Source organism: Ursus americanus, chromosome X (assembly GCF_024610735.1).
Source record: "Ursus americanus isolate L20-20 chromosome X, mUrsAme1.1.p, whole genome shotgun sequence".
Classification (NCBI taxonomy): domain Eukaryota; kingdom Metazoa; phylum Chordata; class Mammalia; order Carnivora; family Ursidae; genus Ursus; species Ursus americanus.
The window spans coordinates 105,307,397-105,332,996 of NC_142164.1; the positions used below are offsets into that span (position 1 = coordinate 105,307,397).

At 40.0% G+C, this 25,600-nt stretch overlaps 1 protein-coding gene, 1 long non-coding RNA gene and 1 other non-coding gene across 4 annotated transcripts in view; all 3 read right to left on the bottom strand.

The window, feature by feature from the left end:
* Positions 1-860: 860 nt before the first annotated feature.
* Positions 861-17,739, bottom strand: LOC148106998 (uncharacterized). The gene is made up of 3 exons (XR_015723314.1): positions 17,568-17,739; positions 9,653-9,813; positions 861-1,462 (listed from the first exon to the last, which is right to left on the bottom strand). It is a non-coding gene; the product is annotated as an uncharacterized LOC148106998 (long non-coding RNA).
* A 1,265-nt stretch (positions 17,740-19,004) lies between these two features.
* Positions 19,005-19,077, bottom strand: TRNAR-CCU (transfer RNA arginine (anticodon CCU)). Its single transcript has one exon. It is a non-coding gene; the product is annotated as a tRNA-Arg (tRNA).
* Positions 19,078-21,742: 2,665 nt separating this feature from the next.
* Positions 21,743-25,600, bottom strand: part of LOC123797212 (membrane-bound transcription factor site-2 protease) — a 46,827-nt gene continuing 42,969 nt past the window's right edge. The window contains exons 12-13 of one of the 2 annotated variants that reach the window (XR_015723285.1): positions 24,813-24,910; positions 21,763-21,978 (exon numbers count right to left, since the gene is read on the bottom strand). The gene's annotated coding sequence lies outside the window, so the exon portion shown is untranslated. Of the gene's footprint in view, positions 24,911-25,600 lie in introns of both variants that reach the window. The other variant, XR_006780900.2, reaches the window with a different exon arrangement.

Below are 25,600 nucleotides of genomic sequence, written 5' to 3' on the forward strand. Positions count from 1 at the left end.
GGCAATGGAATCATTTATGCTTAATTAAATATATGTAGATTATGATTCTGAGGAAAGGGTAATTTGTAAGTAAAAATATATCTCTAAAATCTGCAGGTTTGGAGCAACATCATGATTTTAGGTTTTTAAAGGTACCTATTTACTTGTATCTCTAAGGCAGAAAACTGGCCTTGCTTTAAACCACATCTTTTATTTCAATAGGCTCTTTATAAATCCATTCGTGGCCCTTTACTTCATTAGCTCCCACCACACTGGGTTTGTAACCCACCTTAAGGTGGGTGCGATGTATGCAACATTTGATTATATTAAGAAAAATTTCCTAACACTTGGAACCAAAGCAAAAGGATGACTGCTTGTCCTTTGAACGTTGGACGAAAGCTTTATTTCAAGGCCTTTATCTAACAGGCCCACCCAAGGAATATTTAGTTCTTCAGAGGAATGTACTTTGCTTGGTTAAAGCTCAGTCATGTTAACTTGTGGATTTTTGTCCAGGAGAGATACAAAAACTTTCTGTGCCAAGATTCTGGATTTATTGTCTTATTTTGCTTCTACTTTAGCAAACTTACTTCAGCATGCTTTTCCTTTATGAACCTATAAATCTGTCTTTCGAATTCTCCTTTGTACCAGATTTACCATCCTCCTGCTTCCCTCATTAATGCATAAAACCTGTGACATGTATTCATTGTATATTTTCATTAGGGTCATGTTTTTGAAAGTTATACTTTGTCTCTGAAGAAAAAGAGATGGAGCTCACAAGATACCCAAGAAAATGAATCTCCTTTCTTTAGTTCATCCAATTTCACCTGTCTAGGGAACATATTTTATAGGAATTAAACCAATGCATTTTGTTCCCCCCCCCTTAAATCCCATGTCCTGTTAGCCTTCTGACAGAGTCGTCAAGCTAACTGTCCCAAGAAAGGAAGGATAGACAGGTGCTGCTCATGAGAGGCTGTTCATCAGCTTTGAATTTCAAAGCTGATTTTCTTCACCTCTTTTTAGTAAGACAATGTACATAAAATCCAGGCTTTTTGGAGAAAGGGATTTCTAAATGACAAAGCTTCCTTTTTAATACACAGGGCCTGTGTGCAGAATAGAAGGGAGACCCTCCAGGCTGTAAAGAATGGGGGGAAAAGCAATTCTGGATCAGTTACAGGGAAATGGGGGAGTGGAGTTTGGGAGGAAGGTCACAAGACACAATTGTCCTGATCTCCTCCTTCCAGGTTAAGTACTAGGGCAGGAAGTAGGTTAGCTAGGCCGCTGGGAAAGCAGACGACAGAAGTGGGGCAGTCTGGTTTCTGCTTTTCTTTGGGAGGATTAACATATGCCCTTTGCCACTTTGAGGTCATGAAAGCCACACCCCTCCCTCACACACCTGGATGTCTTCTTGGAGAGGAGTAGAGGGAGGGTGAAATCTGACTGGCTGAGGTCTTCAGAGTCATCCAAGTAGAGACAGACTGTTTACCTACAAAGACATTTTATAGGATTGAATTCAGGTTAATAAATTAGACTTGATCTAGTCCCTCCTCCCAGCTTCCACCCAGAATATGGGAGCTTGTAAGGTAGATCAGGGCAGACTTAGAGAAATAAGAAAACTACATTTTCAGCCCAGCTGAGTATATCATGAGTATATTTGAAAGGTTGTGTCAGGGAGGAAAATTTTCTTCTGCCCTTCCAGGTCCTTCTAACTGGACCAAGAATCAAACTGACACGAGAAAGATTAACAGGAATAAATCAGATTTAATTTCATAAGTATGGGGAATCCATAGACATGCAAATACCAAAGATAGTCAAGCACCATGAGGCTTACATGAGCTCAGGAGCAGGGTAGGGATCAGAGGATACAAAGGAGAGAAAGACCATTAGCAGGAAGGTGAGAGGAGATGATGGGAAAACAAAGGTTGCCCTATTATGTGGGTAAGTTTCTTGGGTAGAGGGGAATCTTTGTCAATAGCTCTCCTCCTGGAACCAACAATCAGTTGAAGGGGAGGTAAAGTGCTTTTCTTGAATGTGCTGGGTTTTGATTGCTTTTGACTCAAAATAATGTTCATGCCAAAGTGGCCCATCTTGTGGCAACCTGTCCTTGGCCCCTACAGTGTCCTCCTCTGAAACTTCCCTTAAGTTTCACATACAAAAATTAATCAGGTAGATCATTCTGTCTTGTTGAACCAGTCCCTGAAATAAGTTAGTTCTGTTAAACTCATTTCAGGAAAGCAGTGATGCAATTGTGTTTTCAAAGTTGGGCCTATGGTTCAAGCCATCATGTTTTAGATAAGAGGCATTTCTCTGGAAACAAAAGAAAAGGAATGGTTAATGATCAGATCAAATTATAAACCAGTTTCTGAGTTCTGAGGCTAGCCAGCCAGGTGAGATTTCTAGACATCGAGCTTGAATCATCTTTGGATAGAGTGACAGCAGGCAGTGTCAGTCCAATAGATTTTTTTGGTTTGCAGTTCAAATGTTTGTGGTGACTTTTTTTTTAAGAGGGGGGGGTTTATTTGACATTATTTCTATTAGAATTACATACTTCTGGAAACCTAATTTCTTCTTTCTTTCTTCCCTTTCTTTCTTCCTTCCTTCCTTTTCTTTCTTTCTTTCTTTCTTTCTTTCTTTCTTTCTTTCTTTCTTTCTTCTTTCCTTCTTTCTTTTTTTCTTTCCTTCTTTCTTTCTTTCTTTCTTTCTTTCTTTCTTTCTTTCTTTCTTTCTTTCTTTCTTTCTGTAAGCCCTACGCCCAATGTGGGGCTTGAACTCATGACCCTGACACCAAGAGTTGTGTGCTCTAATGATAGCCAGCCAGGTGCCTTGTGGTGATCTTTTTGAATGGCCCAAAGAGCAAGAGACATATAGATTGCCTACATGCGAGCTACTGTGGCTCAGTCGGTTAAGCGTCTGCCTTTGGCTCAGGTCATGATCTCATCCTGGGATGGAGCCTCACATCGGGCTCTCTGCTCGTCCCTCTGCCTCTGCTCTTCCCCCCCACCCCCAGCTCGTGCGAGCGCTCTCTCTCTCTTACTCTCTCTTCTCTCTCTCATTTTCAAATAAATAAATAAAATATTTTAAAAAAACGGGAAATATAGAGAAGGGATAGCTATTTAGAATGCTCATAGAACTTTGGTAACATCACAGGTTTTTAGATTGAGGAACATTCTCCCAAAACATGAACTGGCACACACAAAATTTTGGTTGCCTACCAAAAAGCTATTCCTCTCTCTTACCTCTGGCAGGGTCTGCCTCCTATAATAGAGGCTAAAAATGTCACACACTCTCTTTCCACCCTCCTTGCAGGTAGCTCTGGCCATGTGGCCCAGGTTTGGTCAGTGAGCCCTTCAGCAGCACTGTCTTTAGATGTTTCTAGAAAGATTTTCCATCCTGATGAAAGCAGGATATTCAAGGAGAGCTTTCTTTCCCACTTATTCCTTCCTGTCATTTCATAGGCTATGGGAGCTGTGGAGACCACATTACAGTCATTAAGCACTAGACAAAAGTGAATGTGCTGAGAATGGCAACATACAGGGATGGAAAGAGCCTGGGTCACTGACAACATTGTTTATCCTGAGATGACCATCTACCTCTAAACTTCTTGTGAGGTAAGACAATGAAACTTCCTGTTATATCTGCCACTTTTAGTTGGATATTCTTATTCACAGGTAAAAGCATCTTAACTGATTCAAGAAGATTTTAAAGACAGTCCAGAGGAAACTATTTTACACCAAATATTTACTAATTTTCCCTCAGATATTGGGAAGGCATGTTACAGAACATAAGCATATGAGAAAGTTCTTATAACATTGGGATAAAGGGAGGCTGTATGCGGTTGACCTGGTGACATCTCAAGTTTTATGGTGTCAAAAAAGGTTGTTCATAGGGGCGCCTGGGTGGCTCAGTCGTTAAGCGTCTGCCTTCGGCTCAGGGCGTGATCCCGGCGTTGTGGGATCGAGCCCCACGTCAGCCTCTTCCGCTGGGAGCCTACTTCTTCCTCTCCCACTCCCCCTGCTGTGTTCCCTCTCTCGCTGGCTGTCTCTCTCTGTCAAATAAATAAATAAAATCTTAAAAAAAAAAAAAGGTTGTTCATAATGTCTGAGGAAAGACATACTACACCAGTGAAAATATATGTTAGGAAAATTTTTTGGCCAAATTTATTGGCACAATTATTAGAATACAATGCAAAAATAATTGGTTTAAACTTAAGAGCAAAGATAAGACTGCCAATATTAATTATTTGAGATTCTTCTCAAGGACTTAATTCAAATGTGTCATTTATTCTGATTGTAACAGGAATTTTAAATTGTCCTATTTGAAATGCCATATAAATTCTCATGATTGAAAGTTGAATTCATAAACAAAGCAGCTTTGACATTGTTTCTGTAATGTCTTAGAAAACCCAGATATCTGACCTTGTATTTTACCTAATAAAACAGAAAAGGCCATTTGCTAAAAAAATATTGTTATTCACAGATAATTACATTAAGGATAATTATATTATGAATTACATTGTTTTTAACCCAGAATTTTGCTAGAAAATTCCCTTCATTAAAATTTTAGATTTACAGGGGCCTGGGTGGCTTGGTCGGTTAAGCATCTGTCTTTGTCTCAGGTCATGATTCCGGGGTCCTGGGATCAAGCCTGATGTCAGGCTCCCCACTCAGCCCCTCCCTCTGCCCCTTCCCTTTGCTGTGCTCACTCTTTCTCAAATAAATAAAATCTTTTGAAAAATTTAGATTTACTGGGGCGCCTGGGTGGCGCAGTCGTTAAGCGTCTGCCTTCGGCTCAGGGCGTGATCCTGGCGTTCCGGGATCAAGCCCCACGTCAGGCTTCTCCGCTGTGAGCCTGCTTCTTCCTCTCCCACTCCCCCTGCTTGTGTTCCCTCTCTCGCTGGCTGTCTCTGTCAAATAAATAAATAAAATCTTAAAAAAAAAATTCAGATTTACTGTAATTTATATGGAACACACACATTCTATTTACAGATTTGGAACACTTAGCAATTGATTCCCATTTTCCATTTATTTGCTGTGATAAGGCATATAATTTTCCCAAAATGTATTAGGTCAAATAGAAAAAATGAAATTAATATGAAAATATCTATTAAAGGATGTTAGTATCCAGGCTGTCCACCTTTTCTATCTGTCATTCATCTAGACATAACCAGAGTTTATTAAATATGCCATATGTACCAAAACCAGGATGATTGTGTCCCCCACGGAACATTTGGCAATGTCTGGAGACAGTAGTGACACTGATTGTTACTACTGGGAAGAGGGCAGGGTGCTGCTGGCCTCTGGGGGGTAGAGGCCAGAGATGCTGCTAAACATCCCACAATGTACAGGACAGCTCCACAGAAGAAAGAATGTTCCAGACCCAAAATGTCAATAGGGTTAAGAGACTGGTTTACACCGAGGACCTTGATGTTTAAAATATGATACAGGGGTAGCCCGGCTGGCTCAATCAGTAGAGCGTGTGACTCTTGACCTTGGGGTCATGAGTTCAAGCCCCACGTTGAGGGTAGAGTTTACTTAAAAAAATAAATAAGGGGCACCTGGGTGGCTCAGTCAGTTAAGCATCTGACTCTTGAATTCAGCTCAGGTCATGATCTCAGGGTTGTGGGATCAAGCCTCACGTTGAGCTTGGCTCAGTGGGGAGCCTGCTTAAGATTCTCTCCCTCAGGGCGCCCGGGTAGCGCAGTCGTTAAAGCGTCTGCCTTCGGCTCAGGGCGTGATCCCGGCGTACCGGGATCGAGTCCCACATCGGGCTCCTCTGCTAGGAGCCTGCTTCTTCCTCTCCCACTCCCCCTGCTGTGTTCCCTCTCTCGCTGGCTGTCTCTCTGTCACATAAATAAATAAAATCTTAAAAAAAAAAAAAAAGATTCTCTCCCTCCCTCTTCCCCTGCCTCTCCTCCCCTAAAATAAGTAAAGATAAAAATCTTTAATAAATAAAATAAAAAATAAAAAGTTAAATAAAATATACCACAAAATGTTTCTTGATAAGGAAAGATAGATTATTATCATTTTAAAGTCATCTCAAGAGACTGTCAGGGGAAATCTTGATTCTTACAAACTGCAAAATATTAGGTTGAAGTCCAGCTTGTATGTATTATTTTTGGGGGTTTTGTGTGTGTGTGTGTGTGTTTTAAGTAATCTCTATATCCAACATGGGGCTCGAACTCATGACCCCAAGATCAAGACTCAGATGCTCCACTGACAGAGCCAGCCAAGGCTCCCATATTATTTGTTTTGTATGAGAAATTCCTTCTTTTGATGTTATAATATTTTCTTTCATATAAAGATAGAACTTAATTGGAGCCTTCCTTCTTGGAATTCCATCTTTGAAAAAAAAAGATGTTGTTTATCTAGTCTGTCTGGAGTTGAACCTGAATGTTACTAACATTGCAAAGAGTTCTCACCAAGGCATGAAACTATAGATGTGAATTTAGCATAAATTATATAGCTATAAGAAAGTCAATTTAAAAACTTTCTTTGTGCCTCAGTATTTCCCTGTCCATAGAATAGATACGTACCTTGCTTGTACGGACAATGTGAAAACATTTTACTTGGAAAGAAAGTTACCATCGAAATCTAAGATCTGATATAAGAGAGAGGTCAAGAACACCAAGTCCATGTTAACGTTCCTGGTGTTTATAATTTAAATGCCTTTTTAAAAAAATTTTATATATTTATTTGAGAGAGAGTGCACGCACACATGTGAGTTGAGGGGAAGAGCAGAAGAAGAGGGAGAAAAAGAATCCTCAAGCAGACTCTCCACTGAGCAGGGAGCCCGAGGCAGGGTTTGATCCCAGGACACTGAGATCATGACCTGAGCCAAAAGCCAAGAGTCAGACATTTAACTGACTGAGTCACCCGGGGCCCCTAAATGTCTTTTCTTTTTGAGAGATGGCATACATTTCTTATGTCTTTGAAAGTTTAAACTGGAACACAGAGAAGGAAATTTGTTTTCTTTTGTTTTTCTTTTCAGGTTTATTTATTTATTTCAGAGGGAGAGAGCAAGCAGGGGAAGGGGCAGAGGGAGAGGGAGAGGGAGAGGGAGAAGTAGACTCCCCACTGAGTGTGGAGCCTGATGCAGGGCTCCATCCTACAACCTGAGATCATGACCTGAACCAAAACCAATAGTCGGATGCCCAAGTGATCAAGCCATCCAGGCACCCCAGGAAATTTATTTTCTTTTTAAAGATCTCTAAGGAAGTTGTTCTATAGCCCATCAGGTTGTTCTAATATCTAACCTATATAAGACATGACACATTACAACGTAGATCAATATAACTAATTTGGAAAGCAATTTAGCAATATTTATCAACTATCCTCAGAAACATCCAGGATGCCTGGGTGGCTCAGTTGGTTAGGCACCCAACTGTTGATCTCAGCTCAGGTCTTGATCTCAGGGTGCTGAGTTCAGGCCCTGCATTAGGCTCCACACTGGGCATGGAGCCTACATTTATCCTGAAGTAATCAACCTAAATATACACTAGGCTTTCTACAAAGAGATATTTCTAAAAGTGTGATTTACCCCGGTGAAAAACTAGAAAGCACCTAACTTTACCACAACCAGAATAGTAGATTAAATCGACTAACTTGACTCAGCTTTATGTTCACATAACAATATTAAAAACTGGGGGACCTGTCCGGCTCAGTTGCAAGAGCACATGACTCTTAATCTCTGGGTTGTGGGTTCAAGCTCCACATTAAGTGTCGAGATTACTAAAAAAACAAATAAACTTAAAAATTGTTTTACAGAACATATGTGATAATGTGGGAAATATTTTCATTAAAAATGAAACAGGATATGAAACTTCATTCATGGCATGATTATAACAGCATAAGAAAAGAAATCATTTGGGCCTACCCAGGAACTCAAAAAAAAGAAAGAAAAGAAAAGAAAAAGAAAAAAGAAAAGGAAAGAAGGAAGGAAGGAAGGAAGGAAGGAAGGAAGGAAGGAAGGAAGGAAGGAAAAGAAATCAAGCAAAATCCTATAAACTCATATAATCAAAGCTGTTTACCCAGAAATTCCACTTCTAAGAGATAATCCTAGAGAAATGATTGGCATAAGGAAATTAATCACTAAGCAAAAAAGTATAAGTGATTTTAACAGTTTTTTTAGTAAAAAAGTAGAAATAACTCAAATGTTATGTCTATGTGGATACCCTGTATGTTTGCTATTAAATTTGATTTTCTCCTATTAATCTGTCTCATGTCACTTTGACTCTTAGTACAGCTAGAGGATCTTTTTTTTTTTCTTGAAGATTTATTTATTCATTTGAGAGAGAGAGAGAGAGAGAGACCATGAGCAGGAGGGGTAGAGGGGAGGGGTAGAGGGAAAGAGAATATCAAGCAGACTCCACGCTGAGTGTGGAGCTAGACATCGGGCTGGATCTCACAACCATGAGCTAATGACCCGAGCCAAAACCAAGAGTAGGATACTTAATCAACTGCGCCACCCAGGCACCTCCCAGCTAGAGGGTCTTGAAGGGCAGAGGAAATTCTTCCTCCCCAACAGTTGACATAATCTGCAGGATACTTGAATTTGCTGGACACCTCTCACCCTGGCACTGCTACAGCTGAGAAATCCTTGGGGCATCTGACATTCAGCCAGTAGCAGCTAAGATTTCTTACCATGTCAACCTCCTGGAATCTCTATATGTGGAGGCAAACGGAACCAGAGTGGTAAGAGGCCTTTTTCTCTCTTTCTAAATTTAGGTTAGCAGAAGAAAATACTTGCGGAACTAGTTCCTTGGGCTAGGTTACTCTTTGGCTACATTTGGTAGAGTACTCTTTGGTTCCTGATCCACTTCCTCTCAGAGATGGTCTTTGTTTTCCTTTGTCTGTCTTTGGTGTCCTTTAATGCCCACATGAGGTAAAGGCTGTTGCTAAGGGACATGTTGAAAACCAAAGCTGCAAAATTGGTGGGCACAGGTCGAGCAGCTGTTAGAGTGCTCACCACCTCAAGAAGACTCCCATGTTATGGTAAGTTGGTCACAGAACAGGTTAGATTGACACTAGATCACCCCTGAACCTCAAGAAAACTGTGCAATGAGATATACTATAAAACAACACATAAGCCCTAATCCCCCTGCACTTCCCTCCTAGGTATTAGTGTGGCTGTGGCTCCAAGAGACCCAAGGCCTAGCCAGGCTGTTAATGTGTGTATGAGAGATTTGTCCTTTCCTCTTGTTTTTTTTTTTTTTGAAAATTTATTTATTTATTTGAGAGAGAGAGAGAACACGAGTAGGAGAGGGGAAGAGGGAAAGAATCCCAAGCAGACTCCCCACTGAATGTGGAGCCCAATGTGGAGATCAACACAGGGTTTGATCCCATGACCCTGAGATCATGAGCTGAAATCAAGAGTTAGACACTTAACCAGCTGAGCCACCCAGGCACCCAATCGTGTTCTATGTCTTAAGAGTATAGCTGGGGCACAGGAGTGCAAGAGCACCTGGCTCTGGGGGTCCCAAACAGAACAGGTTTGGCCACTTGCTGCTGACAAAACCCAAAGGCAGAGAAGGGAGTGGTGGTGAAACAAGAAAGGAATTTATTTCAGTGAGGCCAACACCCAGAAGACAGTGGACTAGTGTCTCAGAGACTGTCTCCAAAATGCTAAAAATACTTCCAGGTTTATATCAGGAAAATGTGGGGCAATGGTGGGTGGGTACCTGCAGGTGGGCAGTGAAGGTCAAGTCGATCATTGTCCTGAAGTCACGCATGGGCAGCATCTTGCTGGCTCAGGGCAGTCCCTATTGCTTGAAGGGGTAGTTTCGCTTCCCATCTGGGGATGCTTTGCCCACAGGGTCTTTTGCCTGAGTTAAGAGATAAGCTGGGAAGAAGAATTTAATCAATTATAAAGTTTGAGGTCAAAATGGACTTAGTTGAAGTCCTCTTTTAAAAGCTTGGCTTTGTGACCAGTGAGAATATTTTCCTGGTCTCCCCCATTCAGAGGGTGCACTTTCTTGAGTGCATAGGGTGACCAGTCGAATAGACTGAGATCCGAGGCTGGCTCTCTCTGTCTGGCTGTGGGAAGTTGGTCATGAGAGGTTCCAGCCCAGGGGAACCCTTGTCATCTCAACCTTCGTTGCTTGTCAGTGCTAGAAAGTCCCATTCCAGTAGCACCTGCCCTGTGTCACTGACGAGCAGGTCTGTAACTGGAGGCATCTCATGATTTTGTGAGGACCAGAGATACAGTTTTCCCTACACCATCCTTACCTCATGTGCAAGGAAGGCCTTTGCTTTCTCAGACGAAATTTGGGAGTAAACTTTTGAATCATGGATGCTGCGTCATCTAACCCGTCTTTGGATGCTTTGCATCTCTGGTTAAACTATTAATGCTTATTGGTTTATTAATACATCCTACTCATCAACAGCTGCAGGACGGAGCCTTTAAATTGGCTATATTAAAAAAATATTTTTTTAATAGAAAGCTCTCAAATGTCTTATTAGTATAGGGGCTAGCCTTATACCTAGACAAAATGAAATGACAGAAATTAGACTTATGATTTAAAAATAAATGTCCACATCCAATATAAGTTCCCCTTCTTAACACCCAGCTTCACCTGCCTGTTGTAACTTCCCTTTCCCTATAAGATTTACAGGGAGCACTCCAGCCTAATCTCTAGGTTCAAAGTATACATGTTGCTCGTGTAAATGAGCAAAATCTGTGGTAACCTGAAACTTTAAAAATTTTGCTGAGTTAAATAATGAATTAAGTTAAATTTATTGAATACCTAAATCATTTCCAAATAAGACAAAATAATAAAGCATCAAGTACTAAACACAAGTTTATCTGTTTTTATCTTATCACAGAGAAACTAAAGATAAATATGGGTCTAGTAGTAAACCTGTTTATGTTTTATTGAAAAATTATACTATGGAAAAGCACATTTCTAGAAATTATGAACTGTATTCATTAATTTGCTAATGTAAAGAATAATGGTATAACTGATGACTTATGATTGCTTACTACTTAGTTTTACTAGAAACTAAGTTTTCAAAAAGTTACAAATTCTAATAAATGTAAATGAGACTACTGGAAATAAGGGGAAAAACTCTGTATGCAGGAAAAGAAGACGTGTATGTTTTTGGTAAGAAGTAGTATAAGGGATAGAGGGAGTTAAGATGGCGGAGGAGTAGGGGACCCCTTTTTCAGCCGGTCCCCTGAGTTGAGCTGGATAGGTACCAGACCATCCTGAACACCCACGGAGTCAGCCTGAGTCGCAGGAAGATACATCTGGATCTCTACAAATGAACATCTCCAGCGCTGAGTATTGAGGTACGAAGCGGGGAGCCGTGAAACTGCGCACAGATATCGGAAGATAAACGGAAGGGGGAGGGAGCCTCCGCGTTGGGGTGCCCGGAAGCGGTAGCCACCTGCATGGGGGAGCGGGCGGACTCGTGGACCGGCACCCGCGAGAAAACAGACTGAGACCGTGAGCCGGGGAACGCGCGGCTGGCGGTATTAGAAACACAAAGGACAGAGACGCGCCAGCCCTGGAAGTGAGGGCTGGGACGTCGGCTGTGGGGCGCACATCCCGGGACGCTGCAGGGTTTAGCAGCACCAACAGAAGCAGAGTTAGGGTGGCCAGAGGAGCTCAGTGGAGAGCAGACTGCAATCCCTCTGTTCTGAGACAGAGGCTGGGATTTGGCTACTGCTGCTCTGACTCTCAGAAGAGGCACAGCAAACCGCCAGGGAAAGCCGCCAGAGAACGAAAGCCTGGAAATACCAGCTCACAGTGTGCCCACCCCATCCCCCCTCGCAGGGGACAGAGAGACTCTACCCAAACAGGGTTGCCTGAGTATCAGCGCGGCAGGCCCTTCCCCCAAAAGGCAGGCTGAAAAATCAAGAAGCCCACATCCCTAAGATCCCTATAAAACAAGGGCGCACGGCCTGGGTCCCAGTCAATAATTTGGGCTCTGGACAACCCCGCAACCTCTCCTCAATAGAATGACGAGAAAGAGAAATCCCCCCCACAACAAAGAAAAGACAATGAGTCTGTGGCCTCTCCCACAGAACTAATGGATATGGATATAACCAAATTATCAGGAATGGAATTCAGAGTAACAATGGTCAACATGATGTGTAGACTTGAAAAAAAATATTAACGAAAATATTAAGCAGACTACAGAATCTTTAAGGGCGGAAATGAGAGTTAATCTGGAAGAAATTAAAAATACTATGAATCAAATGCAGTCAAAACTAGAGGCTCTGACAGCCAGGGTGAATGAGGCAGAAGAACGAATTGGCGAATTAGAGGATGGGTTAGTAGAAGAGAAAGCTAAAACAGAAACTTGGCTCAAAAAAATCCAATCTCAAGAATGTAGGTTATGGGAGATTACTGACTCAATGAAAAGTTCCAATGTCAGAATCATTGGCATCCCCGAGGGGGTGGAGAAAAACAGAGGTCCAGAAGAGATATTTGAACAAACTGTAGCTGAAAACTTCCCTAATCTAGTGAGGGAAACAAACATTCGTGTCCAAGAGGCAGAGAGGACCCCTCCCAAGCTCAACCATGACAAACCTATGCCACGTCATGTCATAGTGTAATTCACAAATATTAGATCCAAGGATACAGTATTGAAAGCGGCCAGGGCAAAGAAATTTCTCACGTACCAAGGCAAAGGCATCAGAATTACATCAGACCTGTCTACACAGACCTGGAATGAGAGAAAGGGTTGGGGGGTGCATTTTTAAAGCTCTTTCAGAGAAAAACATGCAGCCAAGTATCCCTTCTCCAGCAAGGCTGTCATTCAGAATTGATGGAGAGATAAAGACCTTCCAGAATCCCCAGTCACTGACCAATTTCATAACCACGAAACCAGCCCTACAGGAGATATTAAGGGGGGTTCTATAAAAGTAAAAAGGCCCCAAGAGTGATACAGGACAGAAAGTCACAATCTATAGAAACAAAGACTTTACTGGCAACATGGCATCATTAAAATCATCTCTCTCAATAATCAGTCTCAATATAAATGGCCTAAAGGCTCCCATAAAGCGCCACAGGGTTGCAGATTGGATAAAAAGACATGACCCATCCATGTGCTGTCTACAAGAGACTCATTTTGAACCTAAAGATACATCCAGACTGAAAGTAAAGGGATGGAATACCATCTTTCATGCCAATGGACCTCAAAAGAAAGCTGGGGTAGCAATTCTCATATCAGACAGATTGGATTTTAAACTAAAGACTATAGTTACAGATACAGAGGGCAATATATTATTCTTAAAGGATGTATCCAACAAGTGGATATGACAATTATAAATATCTATGCCCTCAACAGGGGAGCAGCAAGATACACAAGCCAACTCTTAACCAGAATAAAGAGACATATAGATAAAAACACATTAATAGTAGGGGACCTCAACACTCCACTATCAGAAATAGATAGATCACCTAAGCAGAAAATCAACAAAGAAACAAGAGCTTTGAATGCCATACTCGACGAGTTGGACCTCATAGATATATATAGAACACTACACCCCAGAACCAAAGAATACTCATTGTATTCTAATGCCCATGGAACATTCTCAAGAATAGACCATGCTCTGGGTCACAAAACAGGTCTCAACCGATACCAAAAGACTGAAATTATTCCCTGCATATTCTCAGACCACAATGCTTTGAAATTGGGGGGTGCCTGGGTGGCGCGGTTGTTAAGTGTCTGCTTTTGTCTCAGGGCATGATCCCGGCATTCTGGGATGGAGCCCCATGTCAGGCTCTTCTGCTGGGAGCCTGCTTCTTCCTCTCCCACTCCCACTGCTTGTGTTCCCACTCTCACTGGATGTCTCTCTCTCTGTCAAATAAATAAAATGTTAAAAAAAACAAACAATGCTTTGAAATTGAAACTCAATCACAAGGAAAAATTTGGAAGAAATTCAAACACTTGGAGACTAAGAACCATCCTGCTCAAGAATGATTCGATAAACCAGAAAATCAAAAATCAATTTAAACAATTTATGGAGACCAACGAGAATGAAAACACAACGGTCCAAAACCTATGGGACACTGCAAAAGCAGTACTAAGGGGAAAATACATAGCCATCCAAGCCTCACACAAAAGAATAGAAAAATCTAAAATGCAGTTTTTATATTCTCACCTCAAGAGGCTGGAACAGCAACAGAAGAACAGGCCTGACCCACGCATGAGAAGGGAGGTGATCAAGATTAGAGCAGAGATCAATGAATTAGAAACCAGGAGCACAGTAGAGCAGATCAATAGAACTAGAAGCTGGTTCTTTGAAAGAATAAATAAAATTGACAAGGCACTGGCAAGACTTATCCAAAAGAATAGAGAAAGGACCCAAATTAATAAAATTATGAATGAAAAGGGAGAGGTCACAACCAACACCAATGAAATAGGAAGGATCATTAGAAAATTTTATCAACAGCTTTATGCCAATAAATTAAACAACCTAGGAGAGATGGAGGCTTTCCTGGAAACCATAAACTACCAAGACTGAAACAGGAAGAAACTGATTTTTTAAACAGACCAATTAATTATGAAGAGATTGAAACTGTGATTAAAAACCTTCCAAAAAACAAAACTCCAGGGCCTGATGGATTCCCTGGGGAATTCTACCAAACATTCAAAGAAGAAATAATACCTATTCTCCTAAAGCTATTTCAGAAAATAGAAACAGAAGGAAAACTACCAAACTCATTTTATGAGGCCAATATTACCTTGATCCCCAAACCAGGCAAAGACCCCATCAAAAAGGAGAATTACAGACCGATTTCCCTAATGAATATGGACGCCAAAATTCTCAACAAGATCCTGGCTAATAGAATCCAACAGTACATTAACAGGATTATCCATCATGACCAAGTGGGATTCATCCCTGGTATGCAAGGGTCGTTCAACATTCGCAAATCTATCAGTGTGATAGATCATATCAACAAGAAAAAAGCCAAAAATCATATGATCCTCTCAATAGATGCAGAAAAAGCATTTGACAAAATACAGCATCCTTTCCTGATTAAAACCCTTCAGAGTGTAGGGATAGAGGGTACATTCCTCAATCTCATAAAAACCATCTATGGAAAGCCTACAGCAAATATCATTCTCAATGGGGAAAAGCTGGAAGCCTTTCCCTTAAGATCAGGAACACGACAAGGATGCCCACTCTTGCCATTATTATTCAACATAGTACTAGAAGTCCTTGCAACAGCAATCAGACAACAAAAAGGGACAAAAGGTATCCAAATCGGCAAAGAAGTCAAAATGTCTCTCTTCGCAGATGACATGATACTCTATATGGAAAACCCAAAAGAATCCACGCCCAAACTATTAGAAGTTATAGAGCAATTCAGTAATGTGGCGGGATACAAAATCAATGCTCAGAAATCAGTTGCATTTCTATAGATGAACAATGAGACTGAAGAAAGAGAAATTAGGGAATCCATCCCATTTACAAGAGCACCCAAAATCATACGTTATCTTGGAATTAGCTTAACCAGAGACATAAAGGATCTATATTCTAGAAACTATAAATCACTCCTGAAAGACATTGAAGAAGACACAAAAAGATGGAAAAATATTCCATGCTCATGGATCGGAAGAATTAACATAGCTAAAATGTCCATGCTACCCAGAGCAATCTACACTTTCAGTGCTATCCTGATCAAAATACCAATGACATTTTTCAAGAACTGGAACAAACAACCCTTAAATTTGTGTGGAACCAGAAAAGGCCACGAATCACCAAGGAAGTGTTGAAAAGGAAAAACAAAGGTGGGGGCAACACAATGCCGGATTTCAAGTTGTACTACAAAGCTGTGATCACAAAGACAGCATGGTACTGGCACAAAAACAGATACATAGACCAATGGAACAGAATAGAGAACCCAGAAATGGACCCTCGGCTCTTTGGGCAACTAATCTTTGACAAAGCAGGAAAAAACATCCAGTGGAAAAAAGACAGTCTCTTCAGTAAATGGTGCTGGGAAAATTGGACAGCTACATACAAAAGAATGAAACTTGACCACTCTCTCACACCATACACAAAGATAAACTCCAAATGGATGAAAGATCTCGATGTGAGACAGGAATCCATCAAAATCCTAGAGGAGAGCATAGGCAGCAACCTCTACGACATCGGTCACAACAACTTTTTCATGACACATCTCCAAAGGCAAGAGAAACAAAAGATAAAATGAACTTGTGGGACTTCATCAAGATAAAAAGCTTCTGCACATCCAAGGAAACAGTCAAAAAAACTAAGAGGCAGCCCATGGAATGGGAGAAGATATTTGCAAATGACACTACAGAAAAAAGACTGGTATCCAAGATCTACAAAGAACTTCTCAAACTCAATACACAAGAAACAAATAAACAAATCATAAAATGGGCAGAAAATATGAATAGGCACTTTTCCAATGAAGACATACAAATGGCTAACAGACACATGAAAAAATGTTCAAAATCATTAGCCATCAGGGAAATTCAAATCAAAACCACACTGAGATACCACCTTACGCTAGTTAGAATGGCAAAAATTGACAAGGCAAGAAACAACAATTGTTGGAGAGGATGTGGAGAAAGGGGATCCCTCCTACATTGTTGGTGGGAATGCAAGTTGGTACAGCCACTCTGGAAAACAGTGTGGAGGTCCCTTAAAAAGTTAAAATTGAGTTACTCTATGATCCAGCAATTGTACTACTGGGTATTTACCCCAAAGATACAGACGCAGTGAGGAGAAGGTCCATATGCACCCCAATGTTCATAGGAGCTTTGTCCACAATAGCTAAATTGTGGAAGGAACCGAGATGCCCTTCAACAGATGACTGGATTAAGAAGATGTGGTCCATATATTCAATGGAATATTACTCAGCTATCAAAAAGAATACTTTCTCAACATTTGCTGCAACATGGATGGCACTGGAGGAGATAATGCTAAGTGAAATAAGTCAAGCAGAGAAAGACAATTATCATATGATCTCTCTCATCTATGGAACATAAGAACTAGGAACATCGGTAGGAGAAGAAAGGGATAAAGAAAGGGGGGGTAATCAGAAGGGGGAATGAAGCATGAGAGACTGTGGACTCTGAGAAACATACTGAGGGCTTCAGGGGGGAGCAGGGTGGGGGATTGGGATAGGCTGGTGATGGGTAGTAAGGAGGGCACGTATTGCATGGTGCACTGGGTGTTATACGCAACTAATGAATCTTCGAACTTTATATCAAAAACCAGGGATGTACTCTATGGTGACTAACATAATATAATAAAAAATATTATTATGATAAAAAAAAGTAAGTAGTATAAGGAATAGAAATACATTTTTGTTGAGTTGAGGCAAAGAAAATGATTTTGTCCTAAAATGAGTCTGGTTATTTAAAGTGGGGAAACTGAGGACAATATGCGAATGTAAAAAAAGTTGTAGAAGGTTTATACAAAAGGAATTTTTTGAAAGGAATTTATGTGTGGTCAATACTGGCTAAGGTTAAGATAAATTTAAGTAAGTAAATGAATTTTAATACCAAAAAAATGAAAATTGTGTTTTCCCTTTATTAAAGGACAAAGGTTTCTTAAACTATTGGTCTGCTCTTAATAAGAAATTGTAAACAAAAGTTTTTCTTTACCTTTAATGTTATCTGCCTATGGGTGCCTGGGTGGCTCAGTCAGTTAGGCATCTGCCTTCGGCTCAGGATACCATCTCAGGGTTCTGGGATTGAGTCGCACTTTGGACTCCCTGCTCAGTGGGAGCCTGGTTCTCCCTCTCCATCAGCTGCTCTCCCTGCTTGTGCTTTCTCTCACTCTCTGTGAAATACATACATACATATATACATACATAAATGTTTTCTGCCTAAAAAACAAGGATTCTATGTTTTGCCAAAATAATTTCCTGTTTTTCAGGTTTTTGATTACTTGAAAAAAAAAACTGAGTCAAAACAATAATAAAAACAAAAACTGAGTCTTAATATTAAAAAAGCGAAATTTTGCTCACCACTATGTAACCTTCTGTATTTGCCTTTAATATCTTTTATTGTTACTTTGGTTAAATGGATAAATATCATTTCATAACAATTTATGATTCTATTTAATCACATGTTCAAACCTTTTAATATTTTTTAACATACTTCCCAAAATCAAATTCTTTTTTTTTAAGATTTTATTTATTTGAGAGAGAGAGAGAGAGAGAACACACGAGAGGCAGGGAGAGGCAGAGGGAGAGGGAGAAGCAGACTCCCTGCTGAGCAGGGAGCCTGATTCAGGACTTGATCCCAGGACCTTGAGATCGTGACCTGAGCCCAAGGCAGATGCCGAACCGACTGAGCCACCCAGGTGCCCCACAAAATCAAATTCTAAAATAAAGTCTTTTGGCCACAATCTGAGGTGTTACCAAGGGCCCATGGAACATTTCAAAGATTTTGTGAGACATTAAACTACATAGGCTTGTTTGCTATGTTAAATGACATGAGAAGCATTGTCAAATAAGTGGTACTAAACCGTCTTAGATTAAATTTGTATAGCTGTATTATTAAGACAAGTATTCTAAAAATAGAGGAAACTCCTAGAAATGAGATGTCCTGGTATGTTAACTTGAAATGTTCATTTACAGTTACTGTCTTACTCTGATGCTGTTGCAAATGTGTTTTATATTCAAAGATACTCGTAGAAAACCTCTGAGTATAGGTTTCTGATAACCTTAAGATCCTAAAACTGAACTGAGTAAGAATTTCTAAAACTAGGGGGAAAACTGGATTTAAGCAGAACAAAAAGTAATAACATGGAGGAACTACATGAACTGAGGAGGGTAACTGTAATTATTAGGACTTTGTTTAGAATGTTGCTGACTCTTTAAAAAATGCTTTGATTTTCCAAATTAAAAAAACAACAACTCTTAAGCTTATTGATTTACAGCAATTTGATAAAATATAACTTTGTGAACAAAATTGAAACGTTTATCTTTTGTCCCTACCTGATCCCCCCAGAATTCAGAAACTGTCAGTGAGTGTTCTTATTTTTTTTAAAGATTTTTAACTTTTTAAAAAGATTTTATTTTTAAGTAATCTCTACACCCAGCGTGGGGCTTGAACTCACAACCCTGAGATCAGGAGTCTCGCGCTCCACCAGCTGAGCCAGCCAGGCACCTCGAGTGTTCTTGTATTTTTATGGCAATATATATTTGCATAAGTTCAATAAAAATCTGTTTTCCTTGTAGCAGGACACAATTAGAAGCATGGATTATATGACACAATTGAAAGTTGAAGACTTTGGCTGCTTCCATTTTGACCTCAAACTTTCTAGCTGGGTTCTTCTTTCTGGCTGATTTCTTGGCAGATCTTTTTTTTTTTTTTTAAGATTATTTATTTATTTATTTGAGAGAGAGAGCAGAGTGTGAGAGAACATGAGTTGGGTGGGGTAGGGGCAGAGGGAGAGGGAGAAGCAGGCTCCCTGCTAAGCAGGGAGTCCGATGGGGGCTTGATCCCAGAACCCTGGGATCATGGCCTCAGCCAAAGGCAGACGCTTAACGGACTGAGCCACCCAGGCACCCCTGTATTTCCCATTTTGATTGGAAAATAAAAAATGAGATTTAAGAAACCCAATTCAGTATGAGAAATATTTAATACTACATAAAACAACGACAAGTAGATTAAGGTTATAAGCAGGTTGCTGAAATGAAAGCCTGCTTGATTTCCCTTTAGTAAGGAAGATCCTTTGAGATCTCATGTGTTGCCTCATCTCCACAGAGCTTGCATGTTTGAAAAATGTGCTACTGGTGTTTTTGCAGGCACCCAGAGAGAAGTCATTTAGTATATTCAACAACTTTACTTTTCAGGTAGCATCCAATTGTTTTATGCCTCCAGTGTCCAAAGTGTCCTAGAGGCCCTGGCTCAGAAACACTTGCGTGAATCCCTCAGGTTGTGTCTCTTCTGGGTGCCCTTTCTTGAAGTAGAGTTAGCTGGTTGAAGCATAGCCTTTCTTCCTGGAGAGCAGGTGGCCTCTGCCTTTCGGACATCCTCCTTGAACATTCTGCTTCAGGAGTGGGACTGGTGGCATGTGGTCCAGAAGCATCTCCTGTTAGACAAGGGGATGAAGGCCTTCAAATTTCTTGGGGCTGCTCCTGACCAGGCCACATTCTCGCTTGGCTCTGAAGCCAGATTGACCCTTGATGTTGTGCTGTTCCACAGACGTGGGGGTGTGGGTGTGCTAGTGAGAAGGGACCGCAAAGTCTTCCCCTTCTGGAAGTCACAAGTAGGTGGCTGAGCTAAAACCTGGACTCAAAATATTTCTTATTCCATTTCTCCTCTTTTTATCTTTTAATGTGTATAGGACTATGTAATAATCAAACAGCATGACAAGGCAAATGCATCTTCAGCACTCTCAGATGACATCAACGATTGATGACCAATCATCCAAAGAGTTCATTCTTACCATAATGTGCTGAGTCATTTTTATTTTTCTCAGGCGAGGAAAAAAACATTACCAAACTCTCACTCAACTCGTATTACTAAAATATTTTTTCCTCTTTTTAAAGACTACTGCATATATGATTTTTACAGTGAGCAGGGAGCTAACTGTACATGACTAAAATTCATGTGCCTGCCATCCTCCCAACCCCGGAGAAACTTATGTTATGTCTGGCCTTCCACTGATCATAGTAGAGAGAACAGTTATGCTCATCCATCTCGTCTCCAGTAGCTGAGGGTAGATGTGAAATTGAAATGTACCATGTAAAAGGAGAATCATTTTCTACTTTAGAGTGGCCTTTGCCATCCCTTCAAGAGAGCTCATTGACTACAGTTATGAACTAGGCACTATGAGGGTGGCCATACCAAGGGTAAGCAAAGAGTCACAGCCCTCAAGGAGTTCATAAACCAGGAAATGAAATAGGACACATGAGGTCATAGGTGAATGCCGTAAGCACAAATATTTATAAAACTTGGGAAGAACACATGGTATAAAATGGATAAACCTTGAGGGCATTAGGCTAAGTTAAATAAGACAGTCACCAAAGGCCAAATACTCTATGATTCCATTCATATGAGGTATCCAGAGTAGTCAAATGGAGACACAAAGTAAAATGGTGGTTTTCTGGGGCTGTGGGGAGGGGGGAATGGGAGTTATTGCTTAACGGGTATGGAGTTTCAGTTTTTCAAGATGAAGAGTTCTGGAGATGGATGGTAGTGATGGTTGCATAACAATGTGAATGTTGAGGAGAAATATCAAATTATGGTGTAACAAAGAACACAAGACTTGGAACTAAAAGAATGTGAGTTCTCATCTTTGAGTTTCTACTGACTGACTGTGATCCTAGCCAAGTCATTTCACTTCATTAAATGTCCTAATCTATAAGGCAAAGAAAATGATTGTAAGGTTATTGGAGAATTCAAAGATGTATGAAAAAGCCACTTAGCTAAATGTATGGGGCAATACAAAATAAGTTTTATCATGGAGGTGATGAGGGAAGGTTTCATAAGGGCACTGTGATTGGAACTGGTCCTGGAAAGGTAGGGAAAAACATTTATTGAGTGCCAACTGTGTGACTATTAACATAGTTAATAGTTAATAGTTAACACAGAAAAGTTTTTGAAGGTATTTTTCTCAAAAAGAAGAAATTAAAACACAGAGCTATAATTTGCGTGGATCCAAAAAGCAGCTCTGTCTTTAAAATTCCTCATGCTTGCCATTCATAGGAAGCTGTGAAATAAAAAGTGTTGAAATTGGAAATAAAATGAAATAGAAAGTTAAAAAGTGGAGATTCAATAAATGCAGAAGCTGGTTCTTTAAAAAAAATCATTTTATTTTGAAGCAATTTCAAACAAAATTTCAGGAAGAATACAAAGGAAAAAAAAGATTACAAATGACTCCCTCATGCCCTTCATCGAGATTCAACAATTGTTAACATTTTGCCATTAAAAAAAATTTATTTATTTATTTGACGGGGGGGGCACAAGCAGGGGGAGCAACAGGCAGAGGGAGAGGGAGAAGCAGCCTCCCCACAGAGCAGGGAGCCTCATGCCGATCCCAGGACCCCGGGATCACGACCTGAGGAGAAGGCAGACACTTAACTGACTGAGCCACCCAGGCACCCCCACATTTTACCATTTTGGCTTTATTATCTCTCTCTCTGAACCATGTGAGAGTAAGTTTCACACATCATGCCCCTTTAGTCTATCAGAGAGAAAAAAATTTTTTCCTCTACTTTCTTAGGTTAATGATTTGATGTCTGCGAAGTAAACTGACAAAAGACAGATGAACAAGAGAAAAAACATTTATTCACACAGCACAGGAGTTCACAAAGAAATGTGACTCAAGGCGGTTAGACTTTGGGGCTTATCTGCCATCTAACAGGGGATGGGTAGGAGTAGAGGGTCACTTCCAGGAGAATAAATTAACTTCCTAGAAGGAGGGGAGAAAGGGTATTTATGAAAAAACAAATGACTTTTTGGAAAGATAAATGGGCCCCAGAAGAACTGGTGGGACATAGGATAGTTTTGTGTCAATGCCTGTTAGACTAGAAGTGCTCCTGGGTAGGAGATTTATGACAATTGAGTTCCTTTGGGAAGCTCTGCTTTTAGGCAGATAAGGCATTTTAGGAACTCAAATGTCTTCAGCTCAAAATAATTTTTACGCCATAGTGTCTTATTCTGGACTCGCAACTTCTATATTTCAGCCCTGTGTTTCCCGAGAACTTAGGTAAACACAGAACATTCTCAAAATCAGGAAATTCAATGCTATTATCCCAGAGGTGAGCACTCTGTACCTGTTCTTCAAGTGCGTCTGCCAGTATGTCTTATCTAGAAGGGGGAGTTGGCTAAACTGCTCCTTGCAGCTGTATGAGAACTCCATCTTACTCAACAAGGAGTCCTAGAGTGCCTACTCTGTGCCAAGAACTGTTCTAGACACTTAGGATTCCAGATAAGTGTATTTGCATCCATGTTTCCTCTTTCCCCCTCTTAGGGCATCTCTTTTGCTGAAGGTTCTTGCTCTACTTGTGCTCTAGAGTCCATCTCCTCCCTTGATGATCTACTTTCTTTTTCTTAAGTTCTCCCCATTAGCACCAAAAACATGCCCATGATTTTCCTATTGCTAAAACAATGACAACAACAATACTGACGCTTTCCCATATATCCTTCACCAAGTCCCATTTCTCCCCACCCCTTCCAAATAGAACTTTGTTTTGTAAGATTTGATTTATTTATTCATTTGAGAGAGAGCGAGAGCGATCAAGTATGAGCAGGGAGAGGGGCAGAGGGAGAGGGAGAGAGAATCTCAAGTAGACTCTGCACAGTGCCCAGGGTTCCATCCCATGATGCCAATATCATGACCTCGGCCAAAATCAAGAGTCGGATGCCCAACCGACTGAACTACCCAGGCACCCCCCCCAAATGGAACTTCTTAGGTGCGTTTTCTGCATTTGCAGTCTCTCCCTGCACCCCCACCCCTTACCCCTCCATCCACTACAACCTGGCTCAGCTTTCCGTGCTGCACTGGGGCTCCTCTCTCAAGATTACCTATGAACTGTTAAATGGACATTTGGCAGACTCTCTCAGTAACATCTCACATTATTGACATCTTCATGCTACAATCTCTTCCATTTGTTTCTCTAATACCAAACTCTCACTTGTGGCTTTCTTCCTAATTTTCTAAAGTTCATTTTTCCTTTTCCTTGTACCCTTTTTACCTAAATGCTGGTGTTCCTGAGTGCTCTATCCTAGCACACCTTCTCTTTCCTTTTCCTTTCCTTCTCTCCCTAAACTATCTACTTCCATGCGTTTAATTACATATTTGGGATAAATCAGCTTATACATGGTGTCTCCAACTAATTTCTACAGAGTTCCAGACCTGTACGTCCAACAAATCACTTGAAGTTCTCCCAGGCAGTCAAACTCAAGAGTTCCAAATTGAACTGCTCCTTTGCCGATGTTCCTTAGCTGTGAATGGCACTGCCACCATTCAATTGTCCAAGCCAGAAACCTGAAGTCTTCTTGACTCCTTCCTGAATCTAAACCACATGAAACCCTCAAATACAGTGGATCCTACTTTTGATTTGTCCTCTTCTCTCTTTCAACCTCTACTGTCACCATCCTATTTTATATCACCATCATCTCTTGCCAAGATTAGTGAAATAGTCTCCTTACCAATTTCCTTGTCTCCAGATTTGCCTCCCTCCAATCTATGTTTTATCCTTAGTCAAGGTGATCCACCAAAATGCAAATCTGAATATGTCGCTCTTTGCCTTGAGACTTCCAATGACTTCCCATTTGCAATTAGGCTAAAGTCCTTAACATATTTCTAAGACCTGGCCTCTGCTAACCTTCTTGGCTTAATCTCTTGCCACCCCATGCCTGCAACACTTAGTAATGCTTAGCGTATATTTATTGTTTTAAAAATAAGTGGTATTTTTTTCCTTACAAAATACAAGAGAAAAATTGTCTTATTTATTGCTGTATCCCCAGAGCCCAGAACAGCGCCAAGAACACAGTAAGTATGCAATAAGTATTTCTTAAACGAATGAAAGAATATTTGTATCATTTCTAGTCACTACAGAATAGGGATAAGCAAGAAAAATGGAAACTTTTAAATCTCATAACCGTCTCCTAGGGTATCATGTTTACAAGAGTCATATTCTAAACTTTGGCAAATTTAAAAACCAACTACAATGATCTCAGAAGAGAAACATTTTAAATGGGGAAAAAAACACACTTGTTCAAATTTTATAAGAAATAAAATACAAATTCATAGTATCCTCATTACCTCTTATTTTCATGACTTTAAATTATGGCTAAAAATGCATATATTTAAATAAGTAATCAAAGAATGCAGTGTTCCAAACTTAATCATTATATAATTAAAACAGATGAAGGTAAGATACTTACTTTAAAATCAGGACATCTATTCCAAAGACAGATTTTTTTTTAACCTTTAAAGACTAATAATAAATAATCCACAGAGAGAGGAATTAAAGCTTGAAAATCTAAGAAGCAAAAAAAATATTTTAATTAAGAAGTTGATGAAAACAGTACCTTTAGATAATGATATATATTAAGGATAATCTCCAGATTGCTAATTTATATTCCTTAGGAATGAGAAACACTATTTCAATAAAACTAAAAATACCTTAGGGAAAAAGATGATTTAAGGACTCTTGTCAATTAAAGTATAGGACATAGTCTCAATTCACTATATTACTGAATTGAAAAAGTAAATAATAAATAGCTGCCTCCTATATAAATAAGAATGGTTTATTAAATGAGAGATCATTTCACTTATTATATCCATTCTCTCCAAAGGATATAAATTTATGAGTCTTCCTGGAAGGCATAAAATATCTCTTAAGACTAAGCATCTCCTTTGAGATGACTGGCTAATCATTTGGGGATAACAAAACACAAGGTTATATTCCTACTTTGCACCCACATCAAAATACGTTGCATGTAAATTAAAGATTATAATATTTGAGAAAATGAAGTCAAAAAATTATCATAAAATGTTTGTGAATATTTATAAAATCTTGAGAAGACTTTGAAAACATTTCACCAAAGGTGGAAAATGCAAAGCTTGACAGATCATGATATATAAAAACATAAAAATAAGCATTTGCATTATACTTAAATGAGGTTTTAATTTATTCACATGTAACAAATCAAAAGGCAAGCTGAGCTTA